The sequence below is a fragment of the Podarcis liolepis genome, assembly GCF_965112155.1.
Source record: "Podarcis liolepis genome assembly, chromosome: 2".
Classification (NCBI taxonomy): Eukaryota; Metazoa; Chordata; class Lepidosauria; order Squamata; family Lacertidae; genus Podarcis; species Podarcis liolepis.
In genome coordinates this window covers 50610551-50630646 of record NC_139555.1, presented here as the reverse complement: position 1 = coordinate 50630646, position 20096 = coordinate 50610551, and the positions used below count along the sequence as shown (strand labels likewise).

The 20096-nt window shown below is 45.0% G+C and overlaps 1 long non-coding RNA gene across 2 annotated transcripts in view; it reads left to right on the top strand.

The window, feature by feature from the left end:
- The window catches only part of LOC310696926, a 29484-nt gene that overhangs the window by 1158 nt on the left and 8230 nt on the right, over positions 1 to 20096 (top strand). The window contains exons 2-3 of one of the 2 annotated variants that reach the window (XR_014520790.1): positions 6 to 65; positions 676 to 782. This is a non-coding gene — a long non-coding RNA (uncharacterized lncRNA). The remainder of the gene's footprint in view (positions 1 to 5; positions 66 to 675; positions 783 to 20096) is intronic. The other variant, XR_014520789.1, reaches the window with a different exon arrangement.

Sequence of the window (20096 nt, the reverse complement as noted above, 5' to 3'; positions counted from 1 at the left end):
TTTAGGCGAGGGGACCAGAACTGTATGCCGTGTTCCAAAAGTTTCCATGGTGACTGTTTAAAGCGGTACGATACTTCTCTAAATGTATAGCACAAACAGAGCCACCATCGCTAACATATAAAGAAAGAATGGGGGGGTCCACCTTGTTTGTATAAAGTGGTTATTAAAGGGAGGGGGTTAATCAGTAAATAATGTGCATTAATTGATCTTGCCCTTAGTTATTCTCATCTCCTGCAGTTTGCAGGCAGAGGGTATTCCACATTTGTCACTGGCAAAGTGGGATTTATTCCTTCCAAGCATGTGGTTCTCAGCGCTTCTCTGCTTTCCCAAATGGGGCAGGAAAAACTGGAGAGGAAGTAAATTATTACAAACAACTTTCTCTGAGTGAGTTCATTTACGTTCCCAGGCATGTAGCTGGCAACAGCCTCAGGCCTCTCTCCCTCCCTTGCCCCACCTCCGAAAGCTTTCCCTGCCACCCCTCCTTCTTTCCTCCACTGCCCCCCCCTTACTGGCTGCCTCTCTCCCTCCCTCTTTCCCTCGCAGTCTTAATGACTTCCACATGGGCTTCTGGCATTCTGAGCATTGTCTGAAATCTCCAAATTTAGAAGAAATATGAAAATTGTCAAGCACGCCTTCCTTAGGGGGTAAAACCAACATTCGCTTGAACTGTCGCAGGTCAAGGCAGCGGGACCACGTGACCAGGCCCCAGCCAATGGCTGCCCTCAGGACCACTGACAGATGAGGCCGTCAGCCGTGCAGCATCGTCTTTCAGCTCATATAAGGTAAAAGTAAAAGGTTTTCCAGATTCTGAGCAGTGAGGGAAAAGTCTTCACCCAGGACCCCTTGTGCCAGCGGCTTAAAAAAGGAGTGTCAACACTGGTCTTCCAGTGTGACCCTCTGTGTTTCGAAGAGAGGAGACGGCGCCCACCTTCCCCATCCTCACCAAGGGCCTAGTGCATGACAGGTGTGGGCAAGCACAGGTACGTTCCTACCTACTGTCTGTGGATGCATAGGTGTGAGTGGACGGTTGCATGTTTGTGGCAAATGTGTTCTACAGGTACATGGGTCTGTGTGTTGAATGTCTAACATCTACTTGTACAATACCCATATAAAAGCAATATAAGTGGTGACTCTAATGCTTCCCTGTTCTTAGATGTTGTGCTAATAGCTGTGCCCCATATGCAATGACTTTTCTTCTAACTTCTGCATGGTGGTAGAATTATTTTTGCATCAGAACCGGTTCTTGTTCTGGGATGGGAACGGAAAGAAGGAATGAAGAGTGATGGAGACAAATGCACAGGAGAAATGAAAAGGTTGAGAATCTCCACCCTCAAAGAGTTTTGGAGCACCCTAACTGGTCTCCCCCCATAATACACCCCTCAAACATTTGAGAGTTGATGTGGTGTGCAATAGCTGGAAATGGGGAGCAGAAGATCTAGCACAGCAGTCAGGTTTTTTAAAAAATAACAATAATCTCCTTTTCAGCAGAATCATGACATCTCAGTCTGCTGCTGTTTGCCCTGCAGCCCCTTTCATCTCTGCATCCTGGTGTCTTTTTCCAGATGGTTATCATAAGCACTGCAGAGCGATGGATGTTGAGAACTGCTGTAGCAGAGCACAGGAAAAGAAAACGCCAATCTTCAATAAAACAGCATTTTGTGGGAAGCATAATTAGAACGTACTTAGGAAACTTAAGAAACCTCTTTCCCCTGAGAGTCCCCTACCTGCCCAAGCTCCCCAGGGCTAGCTCTGAGCAAGTTGCACTGACAAATCAATGGTGCTGCATCCTGCCCTGGTATAAGGTAAAAAAGGGCTGCTTCTCCCAGAATCACCAGACAGCACTACAAAGGCTGGCTGCTTGGCTCTAGGACGCAGATGTCTCCGGGAGCTGCTGGCATTTGTTTGTTCCAAAGCATGTTCCAAGTTGGAAAAAATAAAAAGCAGAAGAATTTCCAACCTAGACTGCCCTCCCCACCTCCCACCCTGAAGTGGAAAATGGCAAATGGATCATTCTGACCTCCCAGGAGTGCCTCACCAGGATGCAGTGGTCCCAAGACAGATGTTGAGTTGCTGAATTTAGCGTGCCAGCATGTAGTGATCTGGGGGTGGGGGATGCCTGGGCATTTCAGACACTTCTGGTAGTGTGTGGCAATTCCCAACTAGAACTGCAGTCAGGGGCTGTCCAGTGGAGAAAGCTGGCACGCACCAGCCAAAGGCGCAGCAAGCAAAGACATCACGGGTATCCTAAGCGTTGCTGGGAGGCAAGGAATTATCTTTCTGCATGGTAGAACACTGGGGTAGCCAACATTCTGGGTTACGCCTCCCATCAGCCCGGGCCAACATGGTCAAGGATGCTCAGAGTTGTAGTCCACAGATCTGGAGCGCACCATGTTGGCCACCCCAGTACCATACCATGGAACCTCTGGGGGTAAGAAAGTACTCTGAGTAATAAGCCAATTTACTGCCCTGGAGCCCAGGCAGTTTCCCATATGCACAAGTCTAGTCTTCCAACAGGCCAGATTGACAACTGAGCAGTCTCCTGACATTTAAGAGTGACTGGTGGGCAGGGCAGTGGCTGATTCTTCAGCCACTTAGAGCAATTCTGACACCCAGTTCCAAAGCACTATGGGCATAGAGGACCGACCACTTTAGTGCCTTCCAGCTGGTAGGTAAGGAGTTCTTTTCCAGAACATGTGTGTGCAGATTTCCCAAAACAATTATCGGTAGGAAATTAGGGGGAAGCTTTGTCTAGACAGGCTGCATCTCTGAATTGCTCCTGGACAGAGCAGTATTTCCTTTGCCGCTTGCAAAAAGTTGTCTGGAGATGATTTAAGTTTCTTCCTTTAAAAAAAACACAAAACCTACAGCTTGCAAAATACGTTTGCAGCTTCAAAACTGAAAGGCTTGGAAAATTGGTTCTGTCCAAGAAAAGAAAAGAGGGGGAAAACTGCCCTCTGCCCTCCCCTTTTCCTTCAACATTTCTACACCAGCACTTTCTTTTATTCCTCTTCAGAAGCACTCTGTTTAAAACGGCATACAAAGAATTTGTATGTGTTGCCAGTGAGTCACTGCAGTAATTTGTTAGGTCCTCTTTGCTCATTCTTTTTTTCTTGTACTTTATGGATTAAAGCTGAAGCAGTTGGGAAATGGTCGAAAATATGCACCTCTGAAACGGTAGACAGGTCAAACGTGACTTTCAGGTACATGAATGCTGGAAAAAGGCAGGAATTATTCAAAGAATGGATTCAAAAACACTTGCAGGTTTTGTGTCCTGTGTAACAGCCTTTAATGCAGAAGATAAGGCAAACGCAGGTTTTACAGTCCCATTCAAAAACCCAGCAGCACTTAGCCTCTTGTGCAGACACGCTGCAAGGTTATGTTATTGAAGTTTATTTATTTATTTTTAATATGTGAGCAGGGAGGGAAACTAAAGGCTGGAAGCAGCCACCAGCTTGTTACAGAATAGCCCTCTTCACACGTTATGGTAATCAAATGGAACAGCAGTCCACGTCTTCACTTCCACTGCCAATTGGGGTGGCCAAAGTGGTGACCTCCAGATGTTTCAGACTACAACTCTCATCAGTCCTGAAAAGCATAGCCGGTGGTCAGGGATGACAGGAGCTGCAGTCCACATTGGGAGGGTACTAGGTTGGTTACCCTGAGCCCATATTCATGGCTTGTGAAAGAGCCTACACATGGAGCTCATCAGGCAAGGCAGGGTTCCCAAATGCATGTACAGAATCTGGGCCTGCACAATTGTACACACACAGGCTCTTTCACAAGTTACACTGAGTGTGTGTTGGGGGCAGCAAATCTGATCCCATTCTCCCATTGTCTACAGAGTTGCTGCGCATCACCCCAATCTCTGAACGGTGCAAGATTCCAGGGGTTCCAAGCGCTTACCTGGGGTTCATGTTTCCTTTGGAATGAGGGACAGTGGAGACTGTGGTATCTTTATGATATATGGCTTATTTACACATATATTCAACCTAAACCTACAATAGAGGGGTTCACAGCATCAACACCCCAAGAAGGTCTTACTTCACCCATAGCCACAGCTTTGGATTCAAGCAGAAATCAAGCATGTCTCTGTTTCTGGTTTCCACCTGCTTCTTTCCAGCTCCTAGCTTCTAGCTCACATCACTCAACTCTCCACTCTCAACTCTGCCTTTGTCCTTCTAACCACCTGCAAGTTGAAGTTTGTCTTCTCACACAAAGCCTCTTCCTTTGTTCCCCTTAATGGCCCGTCACCCAGGCTGTCATCTCACCAGGAAGCTAGCTTGGCTATTCCAAGAATTAGAAGGGTGCCCAGGCATCCAGTCTACCCAGCCCCAAATTGATAACCGAGTGTTAATGTGCTTCAATGTGTGTTAATTAGAAAGTAACAAGCAGTGTTAATGAACGTACGTATGGTGTGTGCCATATGCCTGCTGTGTGCACGTGTGTTTCTGGCAGACAGTGCAACTTGGTTTTACTACATGCAAACACATATCTACTTTCCATAGCTCTTCATGGCTAAATGGAAATATTTGATCACATCCACACCATTCAGCACTCTGTTCCTCTTTGACTGTCATGGCTTCCACCAAAGAATCCTGGGAACTGTAGGTTGTTAAGGGTGATGAGACTCCTAACAACTCTCAACACCCTTAAACTACAGCTCCCAGAAATCTTGGGGGGAAGCCATGAGTGTCAAAGTGGCCTCAGATATTTTAAATGGATGATGTGGACACTGTGTGATATTTTAGATACTGGTATTGTCCAAAGTAAGTGGGGACCATAATAATGGACTCAGAAATGTTGCTCTGTCATATTATTCTCCACAGCCATTCTATTATCTCTCTATCTGTCTGCCACCTTTCCGATTATTTTTCCACGTTAGGCTTATAGTGTTTTCGTTACACATTTTGCCTAAATTGCTTCATAACATGAATCAAAAAACTATTTAAGGATACTCATTCAGATTACAAGTCTCTCTGCTCTGCTTTTCATTCTCAAATTCATATAAATCAGAGAGCTCATGTGTCAATGGGGGAGAAGAAGGGGAGGAGGAGGGTGGATCATTTTAGGAGCCTCTTTGGAGCAGCAGACCTGTAAAATGTCCAGTGTCACACTGACAGATTTAATTGTAAGAAAATGTACTGAAGTAAGGCTGGAGAACAGGATAATTTCTATGGGAGAAACTCAAGAATTTATAAGTCTTCAGAACATAAGTGCTTTGCTGGATCAGGCAAAGGGCCAATCCACTCCGTTCTCACAGTGGCCAACCAGTTGCCAATACTTCCATACTTCCACACAAGCCTTTCGTACTTTGTAGGCGAGGAGAGAGAGAGAGAAGCTCCTTGGAATCACACTGTTGTTTTCATGGGATGCTGCTGGGGATGTGATGCAGGCAAACTCCTGCAACTGCTCATCACCAGGTTGCTTTGCAGTTTTTGTCCATATGAATTTTTGCCTTGGGTGCTATTACAGCACACCCTTTGGGTTTTGATTAAATGCTGTGAGTACAAGTCAATTCTGATAGCATTAGCATTGGTCTTCTCTTGGAGCAGGGGCCCTCTATGCAGTCTTTTCTACTGTCTAGGGATCTTAGCAGAAGACAGCCCTGGGCGGTTAAAGGATTCTTATAGGCAATGAGGAAATAGCCTGCATTTCTAGTAATTCACCTACTGAAATCCCATAAAGATATTGTCCTTTTAAAGAGAACTTCACTCTCATGAAACTGCACAAAACAGTCAGCATATCATATGAGCCACCACTAACATTTTGCTCCAGCAACTCCCATTTTCATTCCGTCATCTATTTATGGTCATTATGGGAGGGGGGTGTCTTCTCTACTTCTTCCCATATTTAACAGTGTCAGCAGAGCCTGGGGGGAAATGGGTAAGCCAGCACTCAGCAAAGCTCAGTTTTGCTTTGCCTACTGCCCATTAAAGGAAGTGTTTTGATTATCAGAATTATACATTTCCTCTTCTCCCTTTCCTCCTCTTTTTCTCCCACCCCCTTCCCCTGTCTTCTGAGCACAAAGCGATAGTAATGAGAGGAAAGAGCATTCTGGGGCATCAGTGGAATGTGTATGTAGGGAACATGCCTCCATCAGTGGCGTTTTCATTTTTTTAAAAAAGGAATAGATTCCATTCACCATTCAAACCAAATTAGAACTTTGATCTAGAATTTTTGCTGTAGTCATGTCCGAATCCACAGGCCTCTTTTGAGCATAGCTAATTCTGGAGTGGGAACTTGAAGTAGAAGCAAAAAGAAGAAGCAACAAGGTAGTCAAAAGTCAAACAAGCTGATCCAATGCATTTTTGGACCCTCCTGGTCCTTCTCCTGGGAAATCTCAGATTGGTTTTGTAATGTAAAATATTTTTAAAATTGATTTTAGATTTCCCTAAAGTAGGACCGGTAAGGTCCGAAAAGCATTGGATCAATAAATATATCTTTCAACTATTCCACTGGATTTTTTTGCTTCTACTTCCAGTTCCTTTTTGGGATTCTCATTTTTGTTGCATTTTAGCTCCTACTGCAGAGGCCAAGCTAAAGGGGGATTATAATAGTAGGCAAATAATCAATCTTGTACCTCCAACTACTCCAGTTTCTGAACTTTGCCCCTGGTAAAACACCACCTCCCATTTGAGTCTTGTAGGGATATGTAGGAGAATGCCTTTTTCTTGACAATGTATACACATGTGCATGGTGGTTATTGGGGTTCAACCGCCTACCTGAGTCCCCTAGAAATTGAATCTCTAAAGGAAGGAGGGCAAATATATGTTGACTCTAGTGCACATACATGTACCGGTAACTTGCAGGCACATGGTGTCAGCACACTGCTCCATCCTCTTTCATTCCCTTGCCTTAATTGTCTATCTAATTGCTGCTGAATTTGTCCATATTGCAGCTCTTCTGTGATGCGTATAACAAGATCCGTTCTGAGATTAAATGTTCAACTAGACATTATATAAGAAAACTACTAATAGTCAATTTCCCTCTACAGCAGGTAGAGGGAAAGTGATGCGTAGGGGGTGTGAGGAGAAGGCAGCTCAGGCAGCGATCTTGGTATGAGAACAGGAGCATGATTCCGAGTATTTTCACTTGTGAAATGTTGGAGGGTATATGCAGGAAGGGCCATAGAATGGTAGTAGAGGAGATGCTTTGTACACAAAAGGTCCCAGGCTCAATCCTTGGCATCTTTAGATAGGGCTGGGGAAGCTTCCCTGTCTGAAACCCTGGAGACCTGCTGCCAATCAATGTGAACCATTCAACTGGCAGGTTGGAAGCCACTACCAGATTACAGCCTGATCTAAGGTGGGTCACAAGAGCACCACCACTACCATACAAATATATATACATACATACATATATATATATATATATATATATATATATATATATATATATATATTTGTTTTCGTAGATTTTCACGGGTACAGGAATGCAGGTTTTGGTGTCCTCGGGTGTCTTCCCGTGTAAAAGTTGGGGTGTCTAGGCGACGTTTCGACGAGGTCTCACTCGTCATCTTCAGGCTGGTGCTTTCGGCTTCTTGTTACTGGAACAGAGCGGGATCTCAGTGTTTGAGTTCCTATAAATACTGTAGAGGGGTGTGGTGTATTGCCTCAAAAGTTCTGGGCAGAGGGGAAGTTCCCAGGCTAGTGTTCTTTTCTTCTTTTGTTCCTTAATTACTTGAGGGATATCTTGAGTGATTTCTTGAGTGATATTCTGAGTACCACTTAGGTGGGTCATTAGGTGTGGATTAGTTGCTAAAGCCTTCGTGTCTTGACCTCTTGAATTTGTGAAGAGTTTTTCTGGGAAGATGGCTGTACTGCACTTAGTTGTGCTTTGGCTTGGCTTCGTGTATAGGGGCGAGCTGTGGTTTTGTGCCCTGTGCCAGCCAGATCTGTGTAGGGATTGCAGGGGGGTGCAGCATCCGGAGTTGCCACTATGGTTTGGTTACTGGATGGTGTCTGTAATTTATCTGTGGAGAGGGTCTGGGTTTGGGTCTGGTGTGGTTGATTGGTGGTGGCGTTCTGTGTGCCTCTGGATCTGGTGTCGGTTTTTGTGGGGAGGGCTAATTTCCAGATGTCTGGCAGGCGGGACGTGTCGTCACGCTTGTTCATGTTATGAGGGTGTTTCTCTATCTCGATGGCTTCCATGATTATTCTCTTGTGGTGATGTTCCATGTTAAAGAGCAATTTGGAATCTGCAAAATTAATTTCGTGTCCTGTTTCTTTCATGTGTTGGAAAAGAGAGGAAGATTTTTCTTCTTTTTTGACGGCATTCTTGTGTTCTGCGATACGTGCATTTATTCGTCTGTTTGTTTGTCCAATGTACGTGGCTGGGCAGACTTTGCAGGGTATTTCATAGACCCCTTGGTTTTCCAACTGGATTTTATCTTTGGGGTTTCTGAGGATATTGGCTATTTTTTGGTTGGTGCAAAAGGCTGTTTTGATATTGTGTTTATGGAGGATTTTGCTAATTTTATCTGTAGTGCCCTTGATATAAGGAAGGAGGGCCATGCCATTGTTTTCTTCCGTGTCTTGGTTTTTGGGGGGTGTTTCTTTTTGGATTAGCTTCTTAACCCTGTTTTGCTGGTATCCATTGGCGATTAACACATTTGAGAGATTCTGTAACTCAGTTGTCAAGTGGTCTTTGTCAGCCAGGCGTTTGGTTCTGGAGATGAGGGTCTTGGCTACGGAGTTTATTTGTGCAGGGTGGTGGTGTGATTGAGCATGTAAGTAGCGGTTGGTGTGTGTTTTTTTCCGGTAGATAGTGTGTCCTAGGGAGCCATCAGGTTTTTTGTAGATTAGGACGTCAAGGAAGGGAAGCTGGTTGTTGGCTTCTATTTCCATAGTGAATTGTATTTTGGGGTGTAGGCTGTTGAGATGTGTGAGGAAGCTATCTAGTTTTTCTTTCCCGTGTGGCCAAATTACAAAGGTGTCGTCAACATATCTGAGCCAAAGTTTGGGTTTGTGTTCTGACTTGTCTAAAGCATTGGTTTCAAAGTGTTCCATGTACAGATTTGCGATGACCGGTGAGAGGGGTGATCCCATAGGTGCTCCTTCTATCTGTTTGTATCTTTGTCCATTGTGGATGAAGTACGTGTTGGTTAGGCAGTGGTTGGTCAGGTCCAGGATGTATTCGGGGGGATTGTATTTGTTTTGAATGGCTGTCAAGGCTTCATTAATGGGCACTTGTGTGAAGAGAGATACAACATCGAAGCTCACAAGTAGGTCATCGGGATGTAGGTTTTGCTTCTTTATTGTTTCTATGAACTGGAAGGAGTTTGTAACGTGTGAAGAGATGGATTCTGCATAGGGCTGAAGTTGCTTAGCGAGAAATTTAGCGAGATTTTGTAGAGGTGAGCCTATGGAGCTCACCCTGCACAAATAAACTCCGTAGCCAAGACCCTCATCTCCAGAACCAAACGCCTGGCTGACAAAGACCACTTGACAACTGAGTTACAGAATCTCTCAAATGTGTTAATCGCCAATGGATACCAGCAAATCAGGGTTAAGAAGCTAATCCAAAAAGAAACACCCCCCAAAAACCAAGACACGGAAGAAAACAATGGCATGGCCCTCCTTCCTTATATCAAGGGCACTACAGATAAAATTAGCAAAATCCTCCATAAACACAATATCAAAACAGCCTTTTGCACCAACCAAAAAATAGCCAATATCCTCAGAAACCCCAAAGATAAAATCCAGTTGGAAAACCAAGGGGTCTATGAAATACCCTGCAAAGTCTGCCCAGCCACGTACATTGGACAAACAAACAGACGAATAAATGCACGTATCGCAGAACACAAGAATGCCGTCAAAAAAGAAGAAAAATCTTCCTCTCTTTTCCAACACATGAAAGAAACAGGACACGAAATTAATTTTGCAGATTCCAAATTGCTCTTTAACATGGAACATCACCACAAGAGAATAATCATGGAAGCCATCGAGATAGAGAAACACCCTCATAACATGAACAAGCGTGACGACACGTCCCGCCTGCCAGACATCTGGAAATTAGCCCTCCCCACAAAAACCGACACCAGATCCAGAGGCACACAGAACGCCACCACCAATCAACCACACCAGACCCAAACCCAGACCCTCTCCACAGATAAATTACAGACACCATCCAGTAACCAAACCATAGTGGCAACTCCGGATGCTGCACCCCCCTGCAATCCCTACACAGATCTGGCTGGCACAGGGCACAAAACCACAGCTCGCCCCTATACACGAAGCCAAGCCAAAGCACAACTAAGTGCAGTACAGCCATCTTCCCAGAAAAACTCTTCACAAATTCAAGAGGTCAAGACACGAAGGCTTTAGCAACTAATCCACACCTAATGACCCACCTAAGTGGTACTCAGAATATCACTCAAGAAATCACTCAAGATATCCCTCAAGTAATTAAGGAACAAAAGAAGAAAAGAACACTAGCCTGGGAACTTCCCCTCTGCCCAGAACTTTTGAGGCAATACACCACACCCCTCTACAGTATTTATAGGAACTCAAACACTGAGATCCCGCTCTGTTCCAGTAACAAGAAGCCGAAAGCACCAGCCTGAAGATGACGAGTGAGACCTCGTCGAAACGTCGCCTAGACACCCCAACTTTTACACGGGAAGACACCCGAGGACACCAAAACCTGCATATATATATATATATACACACACACACACACACACACACACACACACACACACACAAGAAATATATATTTGGGTTAATGGTGGGTCCTGGGTCTGGAAAAGTTGGAGACCACTGGTATAGACAATACTGAGTGTGACATGTATACGGAAGGCTTCCTCAACCTCAGCCCTCCAGATGTTTTGAGGCTACAATTTCCATCATCCCTGACCACTGGCCCTGCTAGCTTGGGATCATGGGAGTTGTAGGCCAAAAACATCTGGAGGGCTGAGGTTGAGGAAGCCTGGTATAGGGCCTCTCTCTTCTCTTCTCTTCTCTTCTCTTCTCTTCTCTTCTCTTCTCTTCTCTTCTCTTCTCTCCTCTCCTCTCCTCTTCTCTCCTCTCCTCTCCTCTCTCCTCCCCCCACTCTCTCTCTCTCTCTCTCTCTCTCTCTCTCTCTCTCTCTCTCACACACACACACACACACACACACACACACACACACACACAGTTATTATCAGTGTGTTCATTGTAATTAGCCTTTTCACCCAGTAAACCAACAATGGTGAGTTATGACATCAACAAGAGCGAACTATGACTTCATAATCCAGCTAAATTTGAGTCATTATTATTTGTGTTCCTGTAAATGCTTATGTACTTGCATGTACTTACCACCAGCATTTTATGAACAGACTAATATAATAACAAAGTGCTCTCTCTCTCTCTCTCTCTCTCTCTCTCTCTCTCTCTCTCTCTCGTGTACAGGTAGGATTGCCAGATTAAGATTTCAATTCTAAGAATACTCACAAGGGAGTAAATCCTAATAAACACAGTGGGGTGGGCTTTCATGCAAGCACACATACAACTGTGCTTTAAATCTTCAAAATAAGAACCTTGGTGGAGAGCTTGGAGAACCAATCTGTTCTGCAGCCATTTTGAACAAAGAGCCATCTGCTGTGGTTATAGTCAAATGAATTTTGGTTTAAAATAAGGAAGGTATGCACAGAGTCCTGAAGTGAACAAGTTGGATGTGCATAGGGGTCTCTTTCTCTCTCTTCCTTTTTTGCAGGGTTCCCAATTGTGCAGAGCAAGTCTGCATACATGCAAGTTGTTCACAGGATCTGTTCACAGAGATTACTAATAACAGAGATTACCAAGACAGGTTCAAAGTCCTTGTATTCATTTACAAAGACCTGAACAACTTGGGCCCAGGGTACCTTAGAGAGCACCTAAATCCTTATATCCCAGTTTGATCACTGAGATAATCCACAGAGTGTTGCTGGTTGTCCCCTGAGTTGGTGAGGCTCATTGGACGTCATCATGAAACAGAGCCTTTTGTGTGATTAGCCCCATCTTGTGGAATGCTCTGCCAACAGAGAGTCAGCAGGTACCTTCTGTTTCAACCTTTAAACGTCTGTTGAAAGCTCTTCTGTGCTGCCACGCTTATGCAGGCAATTTAGAAAACAACTTTATCTATTAGTTAGTTGATGGTTATTTTTTTTACATGTATTTATTATATCTTCCTACATGCATAAAAATGTCCAGGGTCTATTAGTGCAGCTCCCACTGGAGGATTTCTAGTGCGTCATCACATTATTGGATTTATATGAAGTCATGGTGAGGGAGTGGTGCAAAAGTGAAGGCTGGTTTTAAAATGGTGGCTTTAAAATGCTGGGGCAGGCAAGATGGGCAAGCAGTGTGAGCAGAGGCAGCAGCCCCTAGTATAAGTATTATTATAAAATGCTTTGAATTTTTAAAACGGTTAATAAGGTTGCCATATTTCGAAGATCAAAAAAGAAGGGACATTTGTCGACTTCTACTTTTAACTATGCGGGACGCGGGTGGCGCTGTGGGTTAAACCACAGAGTCTAGGACTTGCCAATCAGAAGGTCAGCGGTTCGAATCCCCGTGACGGGGTGAGCTCCCGTTGCTCGGTCCCTGCTCTTGCAGTTCGAAAGCATGTCAAAGTACTAGTAGATAAATAGGTACTGTTCCTGCAGGAAGGTAAATGGCGTTTCTGTGCGCTGCTCTGGTTCGCCAGAAGCGGCTTAGTCATGCTGGCCACATGACCCGGAAGCTGTACGCCAGCTCCCTCGGCCAATAAAGTGAGATGAGCGCTGCAACCCCGGAGTCGGCCACGACTGGACCTAATGGTCAGGGGTCCCCTTACCTTTACTTTTAACTATGTATTGCTATGATGACTCTACCCATGAAAAAGTAGGACGTGTCCTGGGAAAAGAGGACCTATCAATAAATGAACATGTGGAGGTTCTGAGCAGAGGCAGTGGGTACAATCCTGGCCCTACTTCATATGCTTCAATTTACACAATTGTCAGACATATAAAAAGAAGGGGAAGTATTTGATGGGGAGCTGCCCTCCCAAATAGTGGAGAGTGCTGGTGGTCTCCCTTTATATCAAGGCTTGGCACACATAATCTTTCCATATGCAGGAAACAAAGAGTCATGGACTTTATCACCATTTCAAATGTCACTCTGGGGACTTCCCCTTTGCATTCCCTTCTCTTTTCTTCAAATGCTTCGCAACAGATGGACGTCGCCAGTAAAAAGAGATCAGTCTCCTCTAACGGGCCTAGTGACGTGACTGTGTCTCCCTTGGGAAGGAATCCTGCAGACCATTTCCTCTGTCCTAGGAATGTAATGTGTAAACAGATCAAGAGGTGTCACTCCCAGACCTACCAGTTCACATGCCCCAGAACTGAAACTCTTTCTGCTATTGCTGTCTTGTTTGACTTTTGGCTTATTTTTTATATTTTTTTACTGAGTTGCATAGCAGTTACATCCCAGCAAACACTGGGTGCCCTGGGGCCAGCCCTACCATTAGGCAGAGTGAGGTGGCCACCTCAGGCAGCTTATTAAAGGACAGGACATTGCTCATTATTGAACATTGTTGCATTGTTGCTGTTAGTAAGGGGTGGGGATGAGAGTTTGTACTCAGGTGCCAAAGTAAAATAGCTAGTACTCCAGCTCCCATCATCCCTGACCATTGGCCATGCTGGCTGGGGCTGATAGTAGCTGGAATCCAACAAGAGGTAGAGGGCACCAGGTTCCCTATCCCTGCAATACGTGCAAAAAGAGCTTTTCCTTTTTTCTTTTTTGCCTTAAAGCAGCAATTCCTAGAAAACTGACTTTTTACCAGCATCTTCTGCCGACTGAATTGGGCTGAAACAGTTAAGAAAAGATTAAGATCATTGGGGTATTTCTGAAAGTATGGAAAGGGAGAACGAGCAGCAAACTGGGAAGCTGAAAGATGTGGTGTAAAGCTAGTTGGGAAAGACTGAGAAGGAGGGAAGAAAATTTATGTGGGATGGGGAGACTCTAGAATATGGAAAAGGTTGAGATGAGACAAAGGCCTGGGAAGATGATGCAGGAAGGAGCTGTCTGTGTCACGGAGAGCACATTTTGTTCTGAGCTGCGCTATCTGCTGGAAATCTATATTGCTCTCGGGAACAAACTTCATTGCTCGTGGGGGTGGGGGGCCTTGGCTTTTCCAGAACCAGCAGCTAATCCTCTCCTGTGCTGCCCCCATTTGCATTGCAGAATGTAACTAAGGGCAGTTTCAGAGAAGCACAAACAGGATTTTCTAAGGGCTGAAACTACATGTTACTGACAAAGGTGTGCACTTAAACCCAACTGCAGCTCCTTGTAGGGTTGTCCAGGAGGGGCTGATTTGCAACATAAACACAGCAGGAGATGGGAGGTACTTGACCATTTCCCCACCAGCTGCTTTCCTGATGCTGCAGCCGTCACCAGCATCCAGCCCATTCTTCATTCCCATGGCTTCCCGGTGGCTCGCAAACATGAGCCTTGAATTCTGTGTGGGACTAAGCAGCTTGTGGGGTAGGAGCTGCAATGGGGAAAGGGGAAAGCACCTCCTCTCCCTTTGACTTCTCCACTCCAAAACACCTGCTCCCGACTTTTCTAACAAAAGTGGTCATCAGGGTTTCCTTACACAAATTTGCATGTAATGTTCAATTTCACCTTATCAGAAAAGAGTTGCCCTCCCACATGAATGAGACCAACATCGTGCTATGTCGTTTTTTGTCCTTTTTGCCAGGACCTCTTTGCTACCTTCTTGAGTAGCCCAGTTGCCCTGACACAACTGAAATGTACTGCCTTGAACTAGACCCCTTGCATTTCCTCTCGCCCTGTGAAGAACAATAGGCATGGACAATGAGCTCATAAATGAGGGTACATGAACCAACACAAAAGAGCCATTGTCGATAAGCTCTGTAGGTCAGATGAACACAAAATATGGGGCAGTTGACAGGTTTCCAATTGCTCTTTTGCCACCACGTGCCCATTTTCCTTTTGAATGCTTCCAGGTGGGTGTTTTATTGTGGGATCAACGGTCCTTATGCATGCACGTTTTTCCTCGGTGTCCACATAATTATGTCGGCCCATATGTTATCCTCATTTAATCAAGATTTATTTATATACATTTACGGTACATACCACCATATCATAAAACGTCATAATGGTGTACATCGATACAACACATTTTAAAAAGAAATGCAAACATTTCCCCAATACAGTTTTTAAGGGTTGTTTTTTTTTTAAAAAAAAAACAAACTGTTGCCAGTTTCCCTGGGTGGTGTTTTTTTGTGTTTTTTTTTAAAAGATATCTGAACAGCCTGTTTGTAATATTAAACCCCTGCCTGGAAGCATCCTTTAATCTGCTTCTGAAAGCAAGAGGAAGAAGAGCAGCTGTGACTCAGCACTGACTCTGTTCCAAGCATAAGCATTCTCGAGGTTTGTGCAATGTTGTTCTGGAATGAAATGGACAGCGTCTGGGCCCAAGCCTCCTGGCAGCTCAAGGCCACATCACACTTTATGGCCCAGATGTGTTTCAGTGGGCTCACCCTGTGTTATCTAGTGGATGCCAGAAGTCTGAAGGGGAGGCATGTGTCCATAAGCAGGCCGAGCCATTCACTGGAGAGCACCAAGTAACTGCATCTCCTAAAATAAACTGATGTAGATTGACATCCCTCTGGACAAAGAACTTTCATGTTCTGTGCAGGCCTTGCCCAAAGTTGATACCATCCCATACCCTCCAACATTTCTCTGATGAAAATAGGGACATCCTATTACTATTATTATTATTATTATTATTATTATTATTATTATTATTATACCCCACCCATTTGACTAGGTTTCCCTGGTCACTCTGGGCAGCTTCCAACATATATTAAAACATAATAAAACATTAAACATTTTTAAAAAAACTTCCCTATACAGGGAAGCCATCTGAGCCTTCAGATGGCTCAGGGTTAGATAACTCCATACTGTCGAAAATAGCAAGGTCCTGCCATAACCTGTAATATTTCCCCAATGAAAATAGGGACATCCTAAGGAAAAGTGGCCCATTCCAGGATCAAATCAGAAACTGGGACGACTTTTGTAAATCCAGGATTGTCCCTGGAAAATAGCGACACTTGGAGGGTCTGCCATCCCCGTACCAAACAACAATCCTGACTCATTCTATTATTCCTCTTGCACTCACACAGTTTTCAGAAATATGCACAGTCATGAAAGCCACTTGGTTTATGCCACATCTATATGTGTGTAAGCAGAGGCGTCATCTTCTCAAGTTGATTGAGGGAGTCTGATGTGATTTCCTGATGTTATGCGTGTGACATTACAATGAGCCAGGGGGCAGAGCCAAACACCCTCTGAACACTGAGGAGGCAAGTCCCTTCAAAATAAACAACAACAAGAAAGCCATTAGGGGCCATAACTTCCGCGGCTCTTAGGAGCTGGCGGGTATCTATGTATCCATCATAGAAACTGATACTGGTATAGTTTTGGACTTCTGTATATGGTGATGCATTTAACAAATTAAAATTAGAAAGCTTATAGTTGAATTCCAACACTCCATTACAGGGGGTGGGTTAACGCTTAACAGCTGTCACCAAGATTTCATCTCTTCCTCACCCTTTATATACATGCTAAACAATGAACGCCATCCTCTAAAATGAAAGTTTAATGATTAGAATTTGAATTTTGTAGTTTAAATCCATGCCTGCAAATTGAAAATTGGGATGTGGATTTCTTTCAGAGTTTTCGTCTTAAAGCACACATACAATACATGTTTGAATGCCATGTGTGCAAAGATTACCAAATGCATTAAGACTCTTCTTTAATAATACCGTATTTTTCATCCTATATGATGCTCCGTCCCATAGGAGGCACCTAGTTTTTTGGGGGGGAAATAAAGGAAATCCCCCCATTATTTCCCCCACAAAACCAGGTCAGGGAAACCAAACCAGGTCGAGGAACAGTGGGGTGGTGGTGCAGCTTGTGGGGCTGGCCGATGTCTGCCAGGCGCGCGGGGCGCTCTGCTTCAGGGCGCCCCGTGCCCCGAGCAGCAGGCTACTATGCGCAGCGTGGGGAGCCCTGCAGGAACTCCTGCAGGGCTCCAACATGCTGCAGATGTCTGCCCGGCACGAGGGGCGCTCTTCTTCGGGTGCCCTGCGCGCCGGGCGGCAGGCTGCTATGCGCAGCTGGGGAGCCCTGCGGGAACTCCCGCAGGGCTGCCTAGGCTGCGGATGTGTTCCTGAAGCCTGGAGAGCAAGAGGGGTCGGTGCGCACCGACCCCTCTCGCTCTCCAAGCTTCAGCGAAAGCCTGCATTCGCCCCATAGGACGCACCCAGATTCATTTTTGGAGGGGAAAAAGTGCGTCCTATAGGGCAAAAAATACGGTAATTAAAAAATCACACTTGCAAATGTCCCCTTTGTTCGTTATGGGATGCCTTTTTTGTATCATTGCTATATAAATGAAAATTTCTTAAAGAGCATTGGAAAAAACCCCACACATAAGAACTATATGCATTTCAAATAACCATGAAGATAACTGCACAATCACAAATCTGAATCGTTCATCATGCGCTTTGTTGTATCTTTGATATATTTACACATGTTCATGTATTCCATGAACATCATGTACAAATTCACTTTATTTGGCCCTGATTTGGCCATATAGTTCAAAAACCGCAGAGGATGAGATGCCTTTGATCCTTTACTGGGAGAATGCAACTTTCAAGCACGGAGCCAGAACAAAATGTCTGGTCCCTGAAGGGGAGAGGGAACATGAGAGAGCGGAGGAAGACAGCACCAAACGTTTCCTAACCACAACTTCCAAAATGCCTGAATTCCACCAGCCCTCTTCTCTAAGGCCCTGAAAACCTGTGCTTTGTTCTTGACATTATGATTTATCCCAGCCAAGAACATGCTGAGGAGAAGCAGCAGCAGCAGCTTGTGAGACCCAGCGCTGCATCCCCCCTGAGCCCCTTGGCTGAGCCCCAACATGGGAGATCTGGACTGCTCAGCTCTAGGAATCTTCCATTTTGACCATAAAAGGGCAGGCATTTCGCAGCCCCTGCCGGGAGGATGGGAAAGGAAAAGGCAGAGCTATTTATAGGCAAAGTGGGGGCCTGGGCTTGAACTCAGGGTTAATCAGCCTGCGACTATGGGACTAGATTGGGATCTCGCTTTGTTTTCTCATAAGTGTTTGATTTGAAAACCAAAGCCTTGGGGTAAAGGAGGAGCACTGATAAACAGTGCTCTCTGCCCTTCTATTTCCCTCTACTCCCCAAACCCCCACCCCACACTTTGTAGGGTGGCTTCACATGGTACGTTTTGTACTTGGGTGTCGTCATGAGAGTACAGAAGACACATGGACCCCGTCAAGCCTGTGTGTGAAATCTAGAAAGTGGCCCCTTTAAAAGATTTGAGTGTGGGGTCCCATTACTTTCCTGGTTCTTGCTACTGGGTCTTTCACTTAATAATTTTCCATTCACACGCCTCTCATACTTGGCGGGATACACGCCTCGTTATTTTGTGCTCGTGGGTCTGTGCCCAAGTACAAAAATGTAATGCATGAAGCCAGCCCCAAGCCCCAAAGAGGAGAGGTCTGAAGGATGCTCATTGAGTGTAGTTGAGCACGAAACAATGTACAATCTCCAGGCAATGGAATTCACTTCCACAAAAGGCAGTGAAGGCTGCCAATTCAGATGGTGCGGCAAATATTCCCTCTTCTGCACCCATTTTTGCTGCTTCCAGGGATATTGGTACAGGCCTTATAGCTGATTTTCTTTACCCCGGTGCAGCACAATTAAATTTGTTACAATGGGAATAAAGAGCATCTTTCTGTTTTTGCAACAAGCCAGATTTGCATTTTAGACTGATATATCACTAGTCCTCATTCCTCATCTTGAACCGATATCCCTATGCCTCCTGTTATAAAATGAAAGCCTTAAATTGGCCTAAGTTAATTATCTCTATAAAGGGACGCAGGTGGCGCTGTGGTCTAAACCACAGAGCCTAGGGCTTGCTGATCAGAAGGTCAGCGTTTCGAATCCCTGTGACGGGGTGAGCTCCCGTTGCTTGGTCCCTGCTCTTGCCCACCCAGCAGTTCAAAAGCGCGTCAAAGTGCAAGCAGATAAATAGGTCCTGCTCTGGCTAGAAGGTAAACAGTGTTTCCGTGCGCTGCTCTGGTTCGCCAGAAGCGGCTTAGTCATGCTGGCCACACGACCTGGAAGCTGTCTGCGGACAAATGCCGGCTCCCTTGGCCAGTAAAGTGAGATGAGCGCCGCAACCCCAGAGTCGTCCGCAAGTGGACTTAATGTTCAGGGGTCCCTTTACCTTTAATTCATCTTAAACAAGTTAAACAATTCATTAGTTAAACAAGTTGTGTTCACAGTGAGTGCCATTTTTAACATTGATACTTTTAGTATGCTCAGATGTGGACCAGACACATTATTGTATAAGTCAGATAATGTGTCTGGGTAACTTCTATCCAGATACACTTTTTAAAAAATTGCAAGTGTTTGTATTTGATGTAGTTTTACTAGATGTTGCTAAAACTATTTTGCTTTGATGGTAGTAGTCTGTTGTTGTTTAGTCGTTTAGTCGTGTCTGACTCTTCGTGACCCCATGGACCAGAGCACGCCAGGCACTCCTGTCTTCCACTGCCTCCCGCAGTTTGGTCAGACTCATGTTTGTAGCTTCGAGAACACTGTCCAACCATCTCGTCCTCTGTCGTCCCCTTCTCCTTGTGCCCTCCATCTTTCCCAGCATCAGGGTCTTTTCCAGTGACTCTCCTCTTCTCTTCTCATGAGGTGGCCAAAGTATTGGAGCCTCAGCTTCACAATCTGTCCTTCCAGTGAGCACTCAGGGCTGATTTCCTTAAGAATGGATACGTTTGATCTTCTTGCAGTCCATGGGACTCTCTAGAGTCTCCTCCAGCACCATAATTCAAAAGCATCAATTCTTTGGCAATCAGCCTTCTTTATGGTCCAGCTCTCACATCCATACATCACTACTGGGGAAACCAAGACTTTAACTATGCGGACCTTTGTTAGTAAGGTGATGTCTCTGCTTTCTGCTTTTAAAGATGCTGGGTAGCAGTCTATGTTTAGTCAAAATTATTGCGGAAGTCGCAATGGATGTATT